The 14,239-nt window shown below is 39.8% G+C and overlaps 1 protein-coding gene across 1 annotated transcript in view; it reads left to right on the forward strand.

Annotated features, from left to right (window-relative positions):
• The first annotated feature begins 11,590 nt into the window (after positions 1 to 11,590).
• Positions 11,591 to 14,239, forward strand: part of lrrc72 (leucine rich repeat containing 72) — an 85,370-nt gene continuing 82,721 nt past the window's right edge. The window contains exon 1 of the mRNA XM_085988398.1: positions 11,591 to 11,660. The gene's annotated coding sequence lies outside the window, so the exon portion shown is untranslated. The remainder of the gene's footprint in view (positions 11,661 to 14,239) is intronic.

Consider the following 14,239-nt stretch of genomic DNA (forward strand, 5'->3'; position numbering starts at 1 on the left):
ACACTCATCACTATTTGGGAGGGGGGGGGGGGGCGGGTGGTGGGGGGAGTTATGTCTCAACATTCACTGGAACTCACTAAGACACTTCCAAAGGTGAGCACAGATCTATCCAATAAGGTGAAGTGTTGAAAATATAGATTTCAATGTTTGACAACACATTCACAGAAACTTCACATGAACATTGGCTAAACCACCCAAGTGCCTACCCTTGTGTGTTGTTAGTTCGTATGCTTGCAGTAGGATGAGGGTGAGTGTGAGGGGTGGCTAGTGAGATGGGGAAGTGATAATGTAGATAGAGAGATGGGTGGAGGTGCAAGGTAAGTTGGTGTGAGTCAAGATGTGCAGGAGTAGTGTAGGGAAGGCAGAGTGATGTGGATGTGATGAGTGGCACAGCAGGATGAGGTTGAGTGTGGCGTGGCAGTAAAGTTTTGTGATCTACTCAGGTCATTGAAAGGCTTGTGCCACTACAGCCTGGTCCTCCTGACAACATCCCTGCTTGTGCCCTCCTGTGCAATGTGCAACCAGGCTGCGTTGATCCCCTGGGGAGGTCTCTTCCACCCATGGGAAAGGAAGAGGACCTCCCTGCATGTTGTGACTCCCTCCATAAGCATATGGAGGGAGTCATGGGAGAGCCTGGGTGTAGCCCTGCACCTTTGTGCAGTGCTCGTCAGTGTTTGCAGCACCTCAGTGCTATAGAACACTGACAGCAGAACTGTCGAGATCAATTTGGACATGGTCCCTTTAAGGAAATCGGCTGATGATATGTCATCAAATGACGTCATCAGACCCACTTCCTATTAATTGGCCAGGAACCTCTTAGGGCGGGTTTAACAAGCCCTATTAACGTAAAATCACTTGGAGAGTGTGGGCTGCGGTCGGCAGTGGGTTGGGACCGCGACACCGACCCCGGCCGCCCCGGACCTGCCTCAGTCGACAAAATCACGGCCAGTGTCCCCAGCGCAGGGAGGGAGAAAATCAGTTATAGTTCCCACTGGAAGTTGTGCATCTATTGACATTAGATGAGGTTAGGATTGAGCTTTCGTGTAATAAAAATTGGTCAAATAACTTGCTGACACATTCAAAACACACACATGAAGAATGGGCGAGATACTAGAGAACTACCAATTTCCATGGAACTGTAACATGATGAAGCCCTTCAGAAGAGATGGGGAGGAAAAGAAGCATCATGGAGGAAAAAAATGTGTTGATCTCACAGTAATGGAATTACTCATCTTGGTGAGCATAAAATTCAAATACATATTTTTCTTCATTCACATCCAAAAAACTTCAGTAGTGGAAACTGCACTGTATTTATGATCAAGGGATAGATAACATACTAGCAGTTATAATTCCAAGACTCAGATGTTTGTGAAAGGAGCAGAAAAAAATTTGCATTTATATAGCGTCTTTCATAATCTCAGGACATTACAAAGTACTTTTGAAGTGCAGTCACTGTTGTAATGTGGCGCACAGCAAGATCCCAAACAGCAACAAGATTAATGACCAGTTAATGTTTTCTTTTAGTGATGTTGATTGAAGGATAAATATTGGCCAGGACACTGGAAGAACTTCCCTGCTCTTCTTTGAATAGTACCACAGGGTCTTTTACATCCATGCTGTAGATGGACCTTAGATTAATGTTTCATCTCAAAAATGGCACCTCTGAATGTGTCAGTTTTATATTTGACTTTGAAGTGGGACAAAGCTATGAGTTAAAAAGTTAGCATAAAACTTCAATATCTCTGGGTAAAAATAGCCTACTTAGTATTTGTGCTTAACACAGTCACTTCCCTTAGATTACTTTACCATCGCCATGTTATTTACACAGAGACATTAAAAAATAAGGATTTGAAGATGGAAGTGTGACTTCCACTTTGTCATTTAATAAATTAAGATGTTGCAAAAAAGATAATGTATAAAGGTTAGTATCATTCTTTTATTGTTCCTGAATATACTCCTGAAAATTTAAGTTCAATCCAATCAGGCTAAATATGATTGTCCTTGTATAATAAATATTGAACTGCACCTCCTACTTCATCAGAGCGAAGGTAGGAATGGAAAATGGTCAATCACTTCAGCTAGTTTATCCTGTTGTTTAAGTCCATGTTCAGGATTCTCTCAGAGCATTTTAGTCTTTCTAGCCATGACACCCCTTCATTCCCTACTGAACCAGGTATTTTCCAGCTGTTTCTGTGTGTTTTGAGAGAGTATTCATTATCTCATTGCTTTTTGTGGGACCTTGTTGTGCAAACATTGATTGCCACATTTCTCTACATTACAACATTAACGGAATGGCAAAAGTACTTTGTTAGCTGTGAAGTGCTCTGGGATATCCTGAGGTTGTGAAAGGCACTATATAAATGCAAGTTATTTCTTTCATTCTTAACTGTACTAGGTTGCAGTGTATTCTGTATACATTCAGTTTTATAATTTTGCAATTGACAATAATGTAGTTAGCTTTTCTAACAAAAGCATAAGTAGTATAAAATATTGGAAATATCTACAGAATACTATTGCTTATTTGATGTCTTTTGGCATAATTATTAATCATTTGTCACTAGATAACAAAACTTTAGACTAATACTGAATGATGACAAACCATGTAATGTTAACATTTATAGCATTTTGTCAAATATCTTTTATACCTGTCTAAATGCATATCCAACATTATTTGTTAGCCGTCTTACTCGAGTGACAATATATATAAAAAAACATTTATACATATTGCATTATCTCCTTGCAAGCTGGTTGATCTTTAATGTTCTCATGCACTGACACAATTATTGTGTGAAAGAGACCTAAATCAAACTGTGCAGGACAGAACAGCTCTGACTGTTGAAAAATACTATTAAATCAAAACCAGAGGTTGCGAGTGAAAATGTAATTTTGCTTCCATTGATCATAGGAAATAAAATGTTGAACTATCTGAAAGCCAGCAGAAGATATTTTCAAGACAAACAGTGCATGTTGGGAAATAGCACATCTTGTTACAGATTGCAGTAGTTGTTGAACATTTTTCTTTTCCAGTGTGCTGGCACAAACTCCTAGAAAAAAGGCAACTGACAAAAATAACAGCAATATATTATAGAAAAGTGCTTTAGCTAATTTCAAAATGACTGTCTCTATTAAAAAAAAGTTCTCCTTGTTCTCCTTGTTTTCTAAATGAGATTGTAAGTAAATATTTTATTGATCATTAAAATTACAGAGCAACCATAAAAAAAAGCCACAGGGGAATCAATAGTTAGTCTGAAGTGCACTCAGGCTGACAAACTGTGTCACATTGAAGAGCTGGCACATTAATTGCACATACATGGAGGCAAAACAACGTCTTAATGTTGCTTGCAGACAAATCAACTACACATCAATTATTTCCACTATTAACCTTAGAAATAATATTACTTAATGAAAATGCACATGCATAAAAATCAACACAGCACAAATCGTTCCGAAACAAGTTGGAGTGAAAAACACTATTAACTTAAAGAGGGAAAAAAATCACAAGGTAATTACAAATGAAGGAAAATAGTCAGCCCATATTATTTCATCCATTCAGAGATAACCTACTGTTCCCTCTTTACTGCATCTAGTTGTTTCTTAAATATATCCTGGGTTTTTGCCTCCACCACTCTACCTGGAAGTCCATTCCAAATGTTGATCACTCTCTGTGTGAAGAAGAACTTCCTGATATCAGTCCTAAAGTTACCTTTAACTAATTTAAACCTGTGTTCCCTTGTCCTACTCCCACAATTTAATTTCTAATATTATGACCCATTTACTGTCTTGTACACCTCTATGAGATCCACCTCTCACACCTCTTTTCTCATATCCTATATCCCTGACACTAGGATCAGCTGTGTGGCTCCTCTCAGCACTGACGCTAGCACTTGAATGCTTCCCTTGTGTCCTGGTGACCAGAACTGGGCACAGTACTCAAGGTGCAGTCTGGCCAGAGCACCAGAGTTTGACCATGACTTCCTCCGACTTACATTAAACTGTTTTGGCTATGTAGTTCAACATTCTATTTGTATTGTTGATTGCTGCTTTGCATTGGTTGAACATGTTTTGACTGGAGTCTACTAAGTCTCCTAGGCCCCTTTCCACTTCATCCTCAGCTATTTCAACACCATTTGTGGAGTATGTGTTTTGCTTTCTTTTCCATTCTATGTACAGTACTTTGCACCTGTCTACATTAAATTTTATCTGCCCACATACTTATCACAAGCCAAGAATCACAACTCAAATAACAGCCCTTCATCTAAGCATCTGTTCACATCTAAAGATCCATAAAAAGTGAAATGGTTTTATATTACTTTTTATTAAGGTTTACATGATTTTGATAGTTTTACAATAAACATTGATGCAAAATATGTCGTTAAGTGACAATTTTCATATATTTTATGAAAATTAGAAATGCAGAAGTCAATTAACATAAATATACTTTTAACCAGAAGCAGATAAAAAGTATGAAGAACAAACACAAAATTCCTAACTGTTAACAAAATAAAACAGTACAAAATGTTTATTTAAAATAAATACGAAAGATGGCTCAAGTTGGCCACTGACCAATGACAAATGGCTACTCGATAGCTTTGTTGTATTTCTGTTAAAATTAATGGGATTTACCATATTATTCTGATCAGATGCAGCATTGTATTTATTGCTGTCCTCTGGCGGCTGTTTTTATTACTGCATTCTCTCGTTGCTTGTTCAATTTCTGTTGGTGGTTTTCAACGATGAATCAACAATAAAAGTAGGATTATCAATACTTCTTTTGTCATTAGCATTGCTGGTATGGAACACTAGAACTCAGAAGAAAGCAGAAGGCTTAAAATGGAAAGAGGTGTCTGAGCAACCAGCATGTCACCGCATTTATTATTTTGCGTGGTGGAGTTTGTGGAGAAAAGAACAGCATTTCTGAGCTCTTTTACAGTCAATAATAACACAAATAAATAAGCATGGGATAAGAAAAGGTCTTTCGATCATCAAGCCTACTCCTTTTACAGTTGATATATAACCTACTCTATCGTGGACTGCATGCTTAATCTCCCGAAGGAAGGTTCTGTGTAAATATTCTCTGGTCCTGAAAGATAAGCTAAACTTGTATTCATTCATCCTCGTCTGTCCACTATTCAGTATTGGCCTGTAGCAGTAAGAAAGATACGAATGAAAGCCTGTCCTCAGGAAAATAGAACCCTAGCTATGTGTTTTGACAGCAGTCAGCGTGGCCCACGAAACATCAAAACCGGACTGATGATACAAAAAGCAAAATACTGCGGATGCTGGAAATCTGAAATAAAAATAGAACTGATGAAAGGTCATCGACCTGAAACGTTAATTCTGTTTCTCTCTCCACAGATGCTGCCTGACCTGCTGAGTATTTCCAACATTTTCTGTTTTATTACTGATGATACCGTTACTTTCAGTTGCGCGTCTGAATAATTAGGACCGAGAACAGAAAATGATTGCACTATAGGGACGATACAGTGACACAGAACATTGGAGCTCTGACATGGCGATGTTATGGCAAAGATGAAACAGCTGGGGCGGTAACTTGACAGGGATACAGCTGGTAGAATAGATGCTGGACCTGGCAGGAATTATACAGGCGTTAAAATAAATGGTACAGTTTTTTTTTAGTAAATTGACAAAAATGTTACAGTTGGTAGAAAACCCTCGTGGAATTGGTATTGTAACTCGGGATGATATTAAGATCCGGTACATAGAAGGTGGCAGAAATGTTTAGCTCGTAAAAGAACATAACACAGATCTAAGGTCCAGAATGTTCTGTGGAGTGTACAGAAATGGTGCATTTTGGACATCGTATGGAATGGTAAGGCTGGTGCGGAATGTCTGGAATAGACTGACAGCTGGCTGAAGAACGTTTATTAACCGAATCACCAAGTGTCCACATGAAGTGTGTTTGCCGTCTACCCCACGCTTGCTGCTCACTCTTATTGCACTTGCCATCACCAGTTTAGAGTTAAGCATGTGCACCCTTCTTAAAGGGGCACAACCCATAAAAACTGTAACTTAAACCAAAATTAAAAGGAAACTTAACACATTAAATCAGAATTCTCTTCCCCGGGGTGATGGTGCACTCCAGTCCCTCCGAAGCCCCACTCTCGCTGCTCACCCGCGGCCGCTGATTGGCGCTCAGGGACTGCGGCTCGAGGCTCGGAACCCCAGCCCGGGCGTGACATCACGTTACCCGGCAACAGCTTTTAAACAGAAGATGGCGGCGGCGAAGGAGGTGAGAGGAGGCTGAGGCGCTGTGTGTGTCAGAGAGAGAGAAAGAAAGAGAAAAGAAAAGAAAAAGAGCCGGCATTCAGTCCCGAACCCCCTCCGTGCCCACAGACAGCCGGTGCTCGCTCACCCACTGGTCGCAGTGAGGGGCAGCGCGGGCAACTGGTTAATTCGCGGCCAGTTATTTATATTCAACTCTCTAACTTTCAAAAAAAAGTGTAGTTTTGTTTTTGCGGTATCAATTTTTTTTAAAGGGCCGTACGGACGATGCCTCATGTCACGGGAACGTTGCTGCGTTTCGGTAACATGGCAAAAGTTTCTCTGAAACTATTTGCTTCGTAAAAACGGCACTAACCAGCCCCCCCCCAATTAAAGAAAAACATAAATAGTAATAAAAAGCCAACTACGACTGTTGGCTCTTTGTAGTACAAACACGAACAAACCGTACAAGACATTTTCTTTGTACACGTGTATAGTATTACCCAAAACTGATTTAAACTGTCGGTTTGAAAAAATAAACAGCAGCTGCAACGAGATATACATTGCCACAGTAAATAATTTCTCACACCTATGAGAGAGCAAAGAGAGAGGAAAAACACAGGCATCCATTTTCCTCGTTCTAATTAGCTTTCTTTTGTGTCAAAAAATCAAGTTGAATTTTGAAAACAAACAAAGCCACTTTGAGGTAAACAGATCAGAAGGAAGGCGAGGCAGGAAACAAAATTAGGATAATAGGATTATGAGGGTGATATGGCTCCTGACCTACCATTTGGTGGGGGGGATGGTGCAAGTGAGAGTAGTAGGGTTCATGGTGAGAAGGGGGATAAAAGGATTATGTGGGTAGTTCAAAGGGGAAGATGTAGCGGTGAGGGTGTGATAAGAAGTGGGTAGGGACATGTTGGAAGTGGGGAGGGTGATGGGGTGAAACAAAGAAAGGGAGCCCTGGGCGATTGACTGGTAATATGCAAAATCTTGCATCTGCAATCTTCCTTGAACTTTTTCCATTACAATTTTGTATGTCCACATTTATGATGAATACTGCCCATGTAAACGTATCACACTGTAATTAACTCCCTCCCACCAATGGTGGTGGTGTAGTGCTTCAGTTTTGTGTATCTCAGTTTCCCAAACTATGGTAAGTTTCTATTTAGCCAATTGAAGTATTATAAACATAAGGACAGAAGGTGTGGCTTTAAAATGGAGACTGCATTACATATAACACACCCTGGTCCAATTAGTCTCTCATGACATTGCACACGGAGAGTCAAGACCAAATGTAGTCTTCACATGAAAGTAGGTTAGAGGGCACAAAGTCATAATCCCATTCCTATCTTATTTTATATGCTTTCATTTTATAATTATCATTTATAGTTCAATAGCAAAACCAGTGGCAGTTTGAGAAGCAGTGAGTAGATAGGAATTTTTTTCTGCAATACAGAAAGAACTTGCACTTTTTATGTAGCACCCTTCATGTGTCAGGGTGTCTCAAAGCACTTCACAACCAACACATTAGCTTTGAAGTGCTGTAACTGTTGTAACATAGGAAAACGTGGCAGTCACCTTGCGCACAGCAAGGTTCCACAAACAGCAATGAGATAAATAACCAGATAATCTGTTTCAGTGATTTTGGTTGAGGGTTAACTGTTGGACAGAGCACCAGGAAAACTTCCCTGCGCTTCTTTAAATAATAACATGGAACCTTTTACATCCACCTTAGAGGGCAGATGGGGCCTTGGTTTCATTATATCTTATCTCAGACAGTGCAGCACTCCCTAAATACTGCACTGAAATGTCAACCTCAGTTATGTGCTCAATTTTCTGGCATGGGGCTTGAATGCAGAAACACCTAATTCAAAGACCAGAGTCTTACCAACTGAGCCATGATTGAGGTGCTATAGCACCAATACTGGAGGGAGGTTGTAATTATAGTATGGCGTGTTTACAGTGGCAGTTTATTATAACTAAGAATGTAAATATTTATAATTGGAAAAATTTGACCCAACAACTGACAAAAACAGTTAGTAAGGTTGTGTAGGCAGGAAGTGCATACAGATATAAGCTGTTTAATATATTACTGGTTAATCGCTGTGGCATTGCACATAGGGAGTCAAGATCTTGACTATTGTCTTTAGGTGAAGCAGGGTTGGAATGGATTCACAGATATAAGACTTTTAATAATATATATATATAGATAATGTGATTTTTAAAAATGACACTTACTTGGATCAACCTTTGCAAGACAATCAAAATGCGATCTGCATTCTGTGTAGCAGAAATGCTGCAGATTCTATTAGCGTATCTCCTAAAATATTGTCAGCACTCACTATTTAAATGGAACTATTTCTGTGCCACCGATTTCTAGTGGTAGGTTTTCAACTGAAAACAAGTACAGGTAGACTATCCTTTATCCGAACTTCCGAAAACCGAAACCCTCTAAAAACCGAAAGTTTTTTCGTTCAGCGTAAGTCGTGCGCACGACATGACCAGAGTGGCGCACGACTTAACGCTGAGCAGGGCAGAGGGTCACTGAGTTCCCTCCTGGGTAGGAGATTGCAGGCCGAGCCGGGCAGTGTGAAGGAGGTACCGGGAGAGTGAACCCAACAATACAGCGGCCCGTCCGATATTCTTTTCTCCCCCCCCCGCCGACCCCCACCCTTTCGGATAAGGGATAGTGTACCAGCCTTTATCCGCACTTCCGAAAACAGAAAACCTCTGAAAACCGAAAGTTTTTTCGTTCAGCGTAAGTCGTGCGCACGACATGACCTGAGTGGCGCAAAACATGACCCGACGCGGCCGATGCTTGACCCACGCAGGTGTGAGGCGTCAGTTGTGTCTCAGTGCTGTCACACGTGTGCCTGCTGCTCTCTTTGATATTTGTTCTTGTTTTACGATTTGTGAAAATGCTAAAAAGAGCTGCAGATACCCCTATGGGTAACAGTGAGAAGCAGAGAAGGAAGCATCTCTCATTATCGATATCGCAGAAAGTGGAGTTATTGCAGAAGCTTGATCGTGGTGTGTCTGTGCGACGTCTTACTGAAGAATATGGTGTGGGAACTACCACCATATATGACTTAAAGAAACAGAAAGACAAGTTGTTGAAGTTTTACACTGACAGTGATGACCATAAACTAATGAAAAGTAGGAAAACATTGCATAGGGCAAAAAATGAAGATCTTGACCGTGTGCTGATTGAGTGGATTCGACAACGCAGAGGTGAACGTGTGCCACTGACTGGTTTGATGGTCATGAAACAAGCTAGAATATACCATGAAGAACTGAACATTGAAGTTGAGTGTGAATATTCAGAAGGTTGGCTGCATAAATTTAAGAAGCGTCATGGTATAAAATATCTGAAAATCTGGTGAAAAAGCTTCTGCTGATCATGAAGCAGCTGAAAATTACATAGATGAATTTGCAAAAATAATATCTGATGAAAACCTCGGTCCTGAACAAATTTACAATGCTGATGAAACAGCTCTGTTCTGGCGCTACGTTCCTAGAAAAACATTAGCAACGGCTGATGAGAGTGCACCAGCAGGTTTTAAGGATGCTAAGGACAGGTTGACTGTTCTTGGGTGTGCCAATGCTGCAGGCACACATAAGTTAAAGTTGGTAGTGATTGGAAAAAGCCAACATCCGAGGTGTTTGAAAGGTGTATGCAATTTACCTGTGCATTATTATGCGAGCAAGAAAGCATGGGTAACCAGAGGAATATTTTCTCACTGGTTCAATAACCACTTCGTACCAGTGACACGAGCTCATTGCAGGCAAGTTGGACTGGAAGAAAACTGCAACATTTTATTGTTCCTGGACAACTGCTCCACACATCCCCCTCCTGAACTTCTTGTGAAAAGTTATGTTTTCGGCATTAACTTTCCCCCTAATGTGACATCTTTAATACAGCCTTGTGACCAAGGAATTTTACGCTCCATGAAGAGCAAGTATAAAGACGTTTTTTTGAACTCTATGCTTGATGCAATCAGCAGAGGCATAGGAATCCAAAGCTTCCTGAAAGAATTCAATGTTAAGGATGCCATTTACGCAGTTGCTAATGCTTGGAACGATGTTGACAAACCAACATTAATAAATGCTTGGCACAGACTTTGGCCTTCAACGATGTTTCATGAAGATGGACCTGCAGATGAAGATTTTGAAGGATTTCCTGTCAGTCAGGAGAAGATGATGATATCAAACCTCCTTACTTACGCCAAAGGTTTATCATCCGAAAGTGTAAATAAGTTAGAGGAAGCTGACATCGAAGAAGTGCTGAACATTGACAATGATGCACCTGTTGTGCATTCGTTGAGTGATGGGGAAATTGCTGAAATGGTGTTAAATAAAGACAAGCATGAGGATAGTACTGATGATGATGATGGTGACATTGTGAACACAGGTGAAAAAATCCCCATAGACGATATGGTGACAATGTGTGATCAGTTAATTGCTGGCCTTGAACAACGTGCATTTATCAGTGAGCAAGAGATTATGCAAGTTTACTCAATTAAAGAGAGACTGCTTAGACAGAAACCAATGTTAATGAGACAGATGACACTGGAAGAAATCTTTAAAAAGGTCGTCTGTCGTAGTGCTGCTTCATCACTTGAGAATCCTGTTCCTGGCCCATCTTCAGATGTCCGACTCCAACCTGATGACAATGATGACAACACTGATGTACCCTCTTCTCCAAGATCCTCAAGCCAGGTGTAATGTACCTTTACTGCATGTATATGTACAGGTATTTAGCTTAGTTTGTACCTGTATATGTTTGAAGTTTTACTGAATGTTTTCCTTACAAATAAACTGTACTAGAGTATTTATCCCTGTAATACTACAGTATTTATAGTCTTTATTTATCCCACTCAGTGTGAATACAGGTATTCATAAGGTTCGCTGCAGAAATATTAATGTGGTGGCTTACGGGGTGCGGCCCGTAATACCTTCTGAAATCCGAAATTTTCCGAAAACCGAAACACGGCTGGTCCCAAGGTTTTCGGATAAAGGATAGTCTACCTGTACTGTAAATTAAATGTAAATGAAAGTTTCACAACATTTTTGTGGCCCATGAAAATAGGCAGAAATCACTTTACCATCACTTTGCCATTGTGATATACTATTGTAATTTGCTGTGTTATTTCTCCACGAGTTGTGTAATTTTCCTAAAAAATATCAGAAAACAGAAATTGATATCAATGTTAATGTTCATTTTTTGTAACAGTTTGATTTTAACAAAAGTAAAAAACAAATAGATACTAAAGGCGACAGTTGTAAAGTAAAATGTGCTAACATCAAAATTTTTGGATTTAAAATTAAATGTAATTTTTATACTATTTAAATTAAAAACAGGTTATAGAAAATCAATTAAAGCTCTATAAAATCAGGAGGAATTGCGATGTCCTTGAACTGTATCTGGCTAAAGAGTAAGTAATATAATTCTTTATCACTAAACCATAAAACATTAAAATTATAACTTCTGTAGGACTGTTGCAGGACTACCCTATGAATGTCACAGAATATTCTGTTTTGTATCAATAGCTGAGCAAAATCATGCCACAAGCTGATTATTGAGAGCAAAAACTAGGATAAGTCTGACACAGATTGGATTTCAGCTCTGGTAAACTGGAATTTCCCAGTTACCAGAGCCGGTTGAGAGAAAATAAATTTGCACAAACTGCCTTCTACCACCTAATTAACTTTGCTGTTCATGTTTCATTACAGAAAGTTTAACATGTTCCTCCCTGGAAGAACATATATTTGATACAGACATAAGTAGATTCAACAATTTGTGTCATCACTACTAATGTATATTGAATGAAATGCTTATGGGATGTAACCAGATATATCCACATATACTACTTTTTCTTGTTTGTAGATACCTGAAGAGCTTTAGAGCCAGAAAGATATGGTGGCATATAGATCTTCAATGGTCATTGTTTTTAAACATTTTTTGGTTAATAATGAACAGCAAAATTAAAACCAATGCAGTTGATTCTTTTGAGAAAAATGTATCTGGATACCAAAGCAGATTAAACAAAATTGGGATCAACCCATTCAGACCAGGATATCTGGTCAGCTTGTCTGCATTATAAAATCACATCCTATCCTGATATCCTTTAAAGGGTCAGGTGCCATATTGGACAGTTTTGTAGGTAGACTCAATCCTGGAATAGTCTGATGGCAGAGGTACTTGATAAGTTAGGGGGCCTTAGACAAACAAATCACTTTGGTTAGATGCTACATATCCTAGACTGCTGAAGGAAATCAGAGAGAAAATTTATGGGACTCTGAGTACCGTCGTGAACTGCACAGGGCTGAAGGCCTGCAAAATTGGAAGCAAGCTAACATCGTACTTATATTTAAAAAGGGCAACAAAACTGACTTGGGCAACTACATGCCTATTAGTATCAATATCAGTTAAAATAATGGATTCTATTCTAAGGGGCAAGCTCGAGGAGTACCTGTATAGCAACAACTTGAGAACCAATCAAAAAGGATTTAGAAGATGACCCTGTCTCTTACCTGACAGTTTCCTTTGTTTCTTTGAGGGTCCTACAGAAAAAGTACATAATGGCACCTATGATGATGTAGTTTATTTAGTCTTTTGGAAACCTTTTGATGAATTTCCATATGAAAGACTTTTAACTTAATAAATGGCCACAAAAATGCAGGATGAACATGGAACTGTATATAAAAACAGAAAATGCTGGAAATACTCAGCAGGTCAGGCAGCATCTGTAGAGAGAGAAACGGAGTTAACGGCCAGTATTTTCCGATGCCTACGGGTATGTACGAGGTCACCTGTAGGGACATCGGAAATGCCGGTTTCAGGCATGCGAAGCGTACACGCTGAAAACCGGCATTTCCGATCTGTCAAGAACCCTCTTGGCGGATCAGACGCCTGCCCTGGAAAAGGGCCTCTGCAGGTGAAGATTTCCGCTTTCTGCAGAACCTCCGCCCGCTGAAATCACTTTAAAAAAACTTACGCCTGGTAAAAGCAGGCATAAGGCCTGCTTTTACCAGCATAAGAGTTTTAAAAAGTCTTTAAAAAAAATTTCACTCATTTATAATTTAAAAATGCTTAAAATTTAAAAATAATTTTTAGCCCCGTAAAAAACTTTAAAAAAAATAAAGTTTTGTTTAAAATATTTAATTTCATGTCATTTTAACTCATTTTAAAAAGTGATGGTTTTTTAAAAATGTATTTAATGTTTTAATGTCTTTTTTCAGTGATCCCCATTCATACTTTTGACAGGTCTATCTGTCAAATGTATGGTGTGGAGATGCCGGAGTTGGACTGGGGTGGACAAATGTAAGAAATCACACAACACCAGGTTATAGTCCAACAGCTTTATTTGAAATCACAAGCTTTCGGAGCGCTGCTCCTTCTTCAGGTGAAGTGGAGAAATGCATAAAGACACTGCTGTGATTATCTCTCTGCCGAGGTGTGATAAATGGCAGTTGGAAAGGTTACCTGTAAACATCTGACATGATTCTCTGACTATATAAGCTGTGTCTTTATGCATTTCTCCACTTCACCTGAAGAAGGAGCAGCGCTCCGAAAGCTTGTGATTTCAAATAAAGCTGTTGGACTATAACCTGGTGTTGTGTGATTTCTTACATTTGTCAAATGTATGAAGGGGGATTCCTTTCTTCCATTGGCTCGCCTGGCCCACATGATCCCAGGGACGCTTGCGAACCGCATGCGCCCCTGGGATACGTGGGCCCTGCGCATTTCGTCATGGAGAGGCCCAAGAGCAGAAATGACCGGACCTCTCGAGCCTTCGGGTAAGGGCGTAGATTTCTTCCCGATAGGAGGCATCTGCACACAGGAAGCCTCCTATCAGAAATTATGGGCCAACATTTCAGGTCGATGACCCTTCGTCAGAACTGGAAAAAGTTAGAGATGTAACAGATTTTTAAGCAAGTGTAGGGGCAGGGAAAGGGAGGAGGGGAGGAAAGAACAAAAGGGAAGGTCTGTAATAGGATGGAAGGCAGGAGA

This window comes from Somniosus microcephalus, chromosome 5 (assembly GCF_052327205.1).
Source record: "Somniosus microcephalus isolate GS21.2 chromosome 5, FLI_Smic_1.0, whole genome shotgun sequence".
NCBI classification, from domain to species: domain Eukaryota; kingdom Metazoa; phylum Chordata; class Chondrichthyes; order Squaliformes; family Somniosidae; genus Somniosus; species Somniosus microcephalus.